We start from the raw sequence: 7,892 nt of genomic DNA, 5'->3' as shown, positions 1-7,892 counted from the left end.
GGCCCTAAAAATGAATATACAATCCTTGTCTTCATGACTCTGTAGGTTACAAAAAGTTCAGTTGCAAAATTCCCACACGCTGCCTTGAAAATTTGAGAATCAGGATAAAAGAAGCCCGTCACACACACAGACACACAGACACCCACCCGTGCAACTCTTTTGTGTTGGAAGGTGTGAGCGGGTGTAAGCTTTTATAGTCATGCTGGCAATGGCTCTGTTACAAGCAGTCTTAAACCCTAAATGAAATGAAATGTCCTAGCAGCTGCACAAAGACAAAAAGTGGAGCAAGAGATGAGAAAACACGCGACTCATGCAGATTTTAATTGTGTCTCTCAAAAGGATGCATTTCCCTGGGCTTGTCTGGGGTTTGACTTGCTTCCAGACAAAACCCTTAGGATCCAGCAAATGTAACCAGGTCACTCCAGCTGGAAAAATAAAATAAAATAAACCCAGGACAAAACAAAACTGAAATTCCTCATTTTACTTTCCCTTTCTCCTATTTTAATCTTTATAGCACCATCCATTTCCCATCCTCCCCCTACCCCCCTTCCCCTTTCTTTTTTCTTTCTTTAAATACAGTCTAATCCCGAGTGTGAACTGATGTAGTTTGTGTGTTAGGGGGAAAAAAATCTCTCTCTCTTTCTGCCTTTTTTTCCCTTCTTCTTTCCTTGGCCCAGTTCATTATTTTTCTTTCTTGTCACTCAGTGTGATAGGTTGAACAGAAGTGCACAGATGAGCACTGAAAACGGTGTCACAAGGCCTTAATCTAGTCTTTAATGCCTGACTTCAGAGATGTCATTTATCTTCTAACTGCAGCAGGCATCCACCAACTTTATCTCTAATAATATATTGATGGATTAAAAGGGTCGGGCAGGAGACCGGGCTGGAAAAATTGCTTATTGACATCAAAATACAGTGCCCTCAACCTGATAAACATGGAGGGGCTCGTGTATCTCCCAGAATAGTTGGCGTTGCTATAATTTTTTTTCTAGCATGTTTCTCCCAGGTTCATGGGGTGGTCCAGTGAAATAAACAAACGGAACAAATAAACAGGAAATATAGTTTCTGTGTTGACACAAGCAAGTGGAAGCAAAGATATTTCTATAATGGTTTTTTAATGTGATATCCATGCATTACTATTTATCACACGTTGTGTCACACATCCTGTAGAGACCTACGGATGAGGCCAGTTGTTTTAGCAGCTCGACAATATTAGAAAGCACGTTATGATTCATGGCAGCACCTGGCAGTAGCGTCTCATTATAATGTTTCTCGCTCAGAGGGTGTAAAGGTATGGAGTGGTCTAGTAATCTCTGAGGCTAAAATTCAGCCCTTTCCACACAGAGCTCAAGCAAGGCTGTTACATGGAAAATGAAATGGGGCAGTGGAAAATTAAGGAGGGAGGAGAATGGACTTCAATGCAGAACTCCCATAGAAATGGTGCCTGTGGTCTCTCCTCCCCAATGAATACATGCCAAGCTGTAGCCTCTCCTGGGAATCTTCTGCATGGTGCCCCTGCTGCCTGTCTGCTTGGGATGGCATGGCCTGTCAGTGAAGTGTTGATGGGAAGGTGTCCTTTGACCAGCTTCTCTGTCATCAACTTCTTCCCCTAGTAGCATATTCCAGGGTTGAAGTACTTCCTGCAGCCTTGTGTAGTTCCTGAATGAAGAAGGAGAGATCATCTTTACACCATGGCAGGAACCTGTTCTAGCTGAGCCCTTTATTCAAGCACACCCCCTCCATCCACTCCTCAGTACATGCTCCAACCCTTTTGAAGAAGGCTAACAGCGTGCTGGGCTGCATTAGTAGGAGCATCGAGGGAAGTGATTATTCCCTTCTATTTGGCACTGGTGAGGCCATATCTGGAGTACTGTGTTTAGTTTTGGGCCCCCCACTACAGAAAGGATGTGGACAAGCTGGAGAGAGTCCAGCAGAAGGTGACAAAAATGATTTGGGGGCAATGACTTGTAAAGAGAGGCTGAGGGAACTTGGCTTATTTAGTTTAGAGAAGAGAAGATTGAGAGGGGAATTGAATAGTAGCCTTCAAGTCCCTGGAGGGTGGTTCCACAGACAATGGAGTTGGACTGTTTTCAGTGGTGCCAGATGACAGAACAAGGAGCAATGGTCTCAAGTTGCAGCAAGGGAAGTTGAGGTTAGAAATTAGGAAAAACTCTCTCACTAGGAGGGTGGTGAAGCACTGGAACAGGTTACCTAGAGAGGTTGTGGAGTCTCCATCCTTGAGGGTTTTAAGCCCTGGCTAGGCAAAGCCTTGTCTGAGATGACCTAGTTGGGACTGAGGTTGTAGTTGATGATCTAGTTGAAGACCTCCTGAGGTCCCTTCCAACCCTCATCGCCCATGATTCTATGAACTACACTGGTAAATTTCTGGGTCTGGAGCTTGCATATGGGACAGGTGTGTGGGACATGCTTAGGGTCATTCCCAGATGAGGTCTGCTCCTGCCACAGTGTAGACATGCCCTAAAAATGTCCCCTTTGTTTCCAGGCCAAACAAAGCTTTTGACATCTTATTGACCTAATTTCTGAGGTCCATCTACCTGCCAAAGCTTTACACCAGCCTCTATGTCCTTTCTCGGTTGCAGCAGCTATTTGAGAATGAGAATGTGATCCATAGGTTTAGAATAGTTGAATACCTAGGTCTTGGCCTACCTACTCAGAGCCACAGAAACAAGCCAAACAAAGGGTCCTATTTCCAGAGTTAAAAGAAGCAGAAAAGCTCCTTCAAATTACCTTTTGTTTTATCCAGCTAAATAGTCCTGAACTGGCATTTTACCTATTAAGGGCCAATTTGGGCAATGTTTCTGTGCCTATACACCCCTCCAGGAAGCCCATACTCAAGAAGGCCTTGTGATATGGAAGCTATCTGCACCAGATTTCTCTCCTCAACAGTGCCAGAGAAGAGACCGTCCTGCTGGCCCTATATTCCCAATAGACCACACGGGCAAACTGACTCATGGTCTGTGGTCCTGGAGCATCTCTCTGCATGTGCACACCCTGACCCAAGCATGTGCCTCTTGGGGGAACCTGGGTCAGGAGCTGTGTGCAGAGCTTTTCTCATCCAGCATATGGTGCAAATGGATGTCTTTGTTAGCCAAATGTCCAGGCTCAGTTTGCACAGAGAACTGATGTGTATTAGGATTCCTTCTCATTGGTGTTCTGGCCCTTCTCTATTGGCTGTTCCATTGGAGGGCAGGGGCTTGGACTTGCCCATTCCCTGGCCTATCTGGCTATTTTGCTCATTCTTCCCTGAGAGAACCTGTTTCTGTTGTAATGGACCCACTCCCTACTACCCTTTTCCATGCCTGTGTAAGGGCAGAATATAGCCTAGTCCTTTGTGTGTATTCATTTCTACTATGAGACAGAATTTGACCTGGTATAAGACAAATCAGAATCTGCAAAATGTGTTTAAGGTATAATTTGTTGCTGCTACAGCTTCCTGAATCCTGTCAATTTGCCATTATTGCAACTTGCCATATTGCAGCCAGTCATCAGTACACCTTGCAATTTGCCATCTTGCAACCAATCACCAAAGTTTGCATGGGTTTGACCAAGACAACCTCATCTTATTTACTAGAGAAACCAGACAGCTCCTTGGTGGCCAAGACAACTAGGATTAAGAGTGCTATAGTGATGGTCTATGTACCTCCTAAAGGATCTGCACCAGCTCCTATTAAACTGAATGGAAAGAGTCCCATTATCTTCCATGTCATAGAACTGGACCCTAAGAGAAAGGAGTGCTTCTCTTACCGTATGATTACACAGCAGTCAATGGTTCCTGAAAGAGCTTCACATAGAAAGGCCCCTTCTGCCAGAAGACTGGCAGTGTGATAAAGATGTGAAGCATGTAATCTGGGAAGGCAAGGGCATCATATATTCCTATCTCAAAATTTGGATTCGAATCCTTGATATCAGGTTCCAGGGTTTTCCCAGCAATGTGATATACTCAATGACAGAAGGTAATTTAACTAGACTGTAAATAAAGTTGGAAAGCTTTTCAATTACCTATACAGAATAAGATGGAATAAGCTTTACAGCTGCATTAGACAGTGGGTGTGTTTTTATTCTAACTGAATCAATGACGTTTGAAGCATTTGCCCTTCTGTGAAAACTGTAATGACTCTTTGAGTTCTTTGGCAGGTATGTAAGATGTGTTTGCTACAGTTATATGCCAGGTGGTGTGATGAGGTTAATTTCCCTTGGTAATCATTCAGGGATCCAGAATGTGGGAAGTAAGAAGGTAGAGGGAGCTTGAGGAACTTCAATCTGAGTTCATGAAATAAGGTAAGGCTTGGCAAAAAAAAAAAAAAAAACACCTTAAAAGAATTATTAGAACATCATTTTTAGTGAGTTGCATTTTCTTTGTGCAGAGTATACTTTTTGAAACATTCAGGCATTCAATGTTAGACATCATTTACAAGCAACCTATGAGAATCTTTCCAGGCTGATCTGATGGTGGTTACAATAGTCTCTTGTACTGAAACTTTTTTGAACAAATTGTAAAAATCACACAATGCATTAGAGAATTTCTGTGCAGCAGCATCCAACATATCAATGACTTGAAAAACTGAACTGACAGTATATTCCCAACTTCCTTAAACTACTGATATCAGTCTTCAGACACAATTGGCAAAGTATCGTAAGGTGTGTATCAAAAGACAAAATGTGAGGAGAACCAATTAAACTGTTGTCATTGCCAGGAATAACCATGAGTATAGGTATTTTCAGTAGTCCAGGCCTTTTCAGAAGCAGACATTACCATCACAAGCCTTGTATCATTGGGAACGGCCCTTTTCAAAAGCAGACATTATCATCACAAACTTTGTATTATTGACCTACAGGTGTCAACTGTAACACAGGTTTCACTCAAGACTTTGCTGAAGAAGTTGTTTCCAAATAGAACTTTTGTCCTGTGCAGAATTCTGCTCTTTCTAGGGTTTTTTCATCCCAAATCAAGGCAAAACACCCAAATACTGGGTTTGTTTTTTTCACGGAACAAAAAAGTAAGGAAAAAAATTATTAAAAAAACCGCAAAATATTTCAGCATCCCCAAACAAAGGATTTTATTTTGGGTCTTTAGTAATATTGACATTTGCCCAAGTCACTACTGTGCCCATGATAGTTATGTTTCCAAGCCCTTTTGGTCCTTATTCTCCCAATTGGGCCCTTCTGAATAGCTGGACTCCATTTCCCATGAGGCACTGTAGCTTGTCTATAAGTTTAAGCCACTGTGGTGCCTCTTCGGAAAAACACCAAATGGTGAGCGCTCAGTCAACTGTGGAGAGAACTGCTAACACGAAAAAGGGCATTTGTACCTGAAAATTTGCTAAGAACAATTTTTCCAACTGTATAGTTGCTCTAATAAAAGATATCACTTTTGCCCAAAGAACCCTGTCTGCCCATGTCCTTAGACCAACACGGCTACAACCAACAACCCTGAAACATGAATTGAGGCACTTCCTTCTGTTTTCCCTGGAACGACATTCCATCAGTAGTCAGTCCTTTCCCACAGAAAATTTTGATTTTTGACGAAACCATATTTTCTGACAGAGAATTGTTTTGTATGATTTTTTCCGACCAGTCTTTATAATAATAAATAATAATAATGATGAAATTTCATTGTGCATGCAGAGGCCTGCTGGATACCTTAACAAGTTCAACAGCACTTGACAAAGCTAGTGGCAAGTTGCGCATTTCATCATCACAAGAACTTATAATAATCCAGGGTTTAAAACACTATTGTTGTATCTCCACACTTCAGATGGGTGTGTGGGGGGGTTTACAGTAATTTTGGACGGCTAAAGAGAGAATGTATTTTTCATTGAAATGACATGTTAGAAGTTACAGCGTTCTTCCTTCAGGAGTACTACATTCACTAGAAACTATCAAACATACCCTATTTAAAAGCAAAAGAATGTAAAAACTGCCATTTACTGGGTAGACCATAGGTCCATCATGCCCAGTCTCCTGTGTCACACAGTGGCAAAGGATGCAAAAGGGACAGTGAACTCAGTCAGGACCAGGGTTTTTCCCCACTGTTTCTCTCTCACTTGAAGCCTCCAGAACTTAAGGTCTAGTAAGCTCTGATTTGGAGGTTGTATCCCTAATACCCATGGTCAGTAGCTCCTGATGTCCCTTTCTTCCACGAATTTGTCCAATCCCTTTTTCAATTTGACTGAACTATCAGCCTCTACCACATCTGGTGGCAATGAGTTCCACACTTTAATGACATGCTGTATGAAAAAGAACTTCCTTTTGTTAGTTTTAAACTTACTGCCTCCTGGGTTTATATTATGTGCCCTAGTTCTTGTATTTTGAGAGTAAACAATAAATCCCTATTTGCTTTCTCTTCTCCAGTTAGTATTTTGTAAACCCTTATCATGTCCCATCTTAAGTGTCTCTTTTCTTGACTGAAGAGGCCTAGCCTCTTTAGTCTCTCCTCATATGGTCACCCCTCCATACCACTAATCATCCTTGGGTATGTCTACATGAGATGCTAAATGCTGAGTAGACTAATTCTACACACGCACATCACGGTGAAAGCCATGCTAATACGCTAATGCACAGTAGTATTAGTCTACTAACCACTTAAAAGGTGTGTGCTGGTGCTACAGTACCAGGTAATAGATATAATTAGAGTACCTGGTTAATACAGGTACTAAACTGAATGTGCAATAACTACAGTGCATTAATGAATGTGCAGATGCACCCCTTGTTGCCCTTCTCTGGACCTTGAACTACATGCTATTTTCTAACAGACATAAAAGACACTACATTGCTCCTTGTTCTGTCATCTACCACCACTGAGAATAGTTTAGCTCCATCCTCTTTCAAAGCCCACTTCAAGTAGCTGAAGACTGCTATTAAGTCTCCTATCAGTCTCTTCTTCTCTAAACTAAGTAAGCTCAGTTCCCTCAGTCTTTCCTCATAAGTCATGTCCCCCAGACTCCTCACCATTTTTGTTGTCCTCCAATGGACTCTCTCAATTTGTCCACATCCTTTCTGTAGTGGGAGACCCAAAACTGAACACACTACTTCAGATGTGGCCTCACCAGTGCTGAACAGAGGGAAATAACTACTTCCCTTAACCTACTAGCAACACATCTACCAATGCAGCCCAGGATACCATTAGCCTTCTTGGCAACAAGGGCACACTGCTGGCTCATATTCAGCTTATTATCCACTATCACCCCCAGGTCCCTTTCTGCAGAGCTGCTGCCCAGCCAGTCAGCTCCCACCCTGTACTGGTGCATAGGATTGTTCTGTCCTAAGTACAAGACTTTGCACGTGTCCTTGTTGAACCTCATGAGATTTCTTTTGGCCCAAATTCCCCAATTTGTCTAGGTCATTCTGAATCCTAGCCCTACCCTCCAGTGTATCTACTACTTCCCCCAGCTTGGTGTCATCTGCGAACTTGCTGAGGGTGCTCTCTATACCATCTTCCAGGTCATTGATGAAGATATTGAACAAAATGGCCCAAGGACTAACCCCTGGGGCACTCCACTTCATACCGGCTGCCAACTAGACATCAAGCCATTGATTCCTACTCTCTGAGCCAGGCAATTTTCTATACACCATATAGTCCATTCATCCAGCCCACACTTCCTTAGCTTGCCTGCAAGAACATTGCATGAGACTGTATCAAAAGCCTTGCTAAAATCAAGGTACACCACATCCACCAGTCTCCCCACATCCACAGAGCCAATCACCTCATCATAGAAGGCAATCAGGTTGGTCAGGCATAACTTGTCCTTTGTGAATCCATGCTGACTGTTCCTAATCACCCTTTTCTCCTCCAAGTGCTTACAAATGGATTCCTTGAGGACCTGCTCCATGATTTTTCCAGGGACTGTGGTGGGGCTGACTGGTCTGTAGTT

Source organism: Crocodylus siamensis, chromosome 6, assembly GCF_052110815.1.
Source record: "Crocodylus siamensis isolate JL-2025a chromosome 6, ASM5211081v1, whole genome shotgun sequence".
Lineage (NCBI taxonomy): Eukaryota > Metazoa > Chordata > Crocodylia > Crocodylidae > Crocodylus > Crocodylus siamensis.
The sequence above is the reverse complement of the archived record's forward strand: the minus strand, read 5'-3'. Positions refer to the sequence as shown.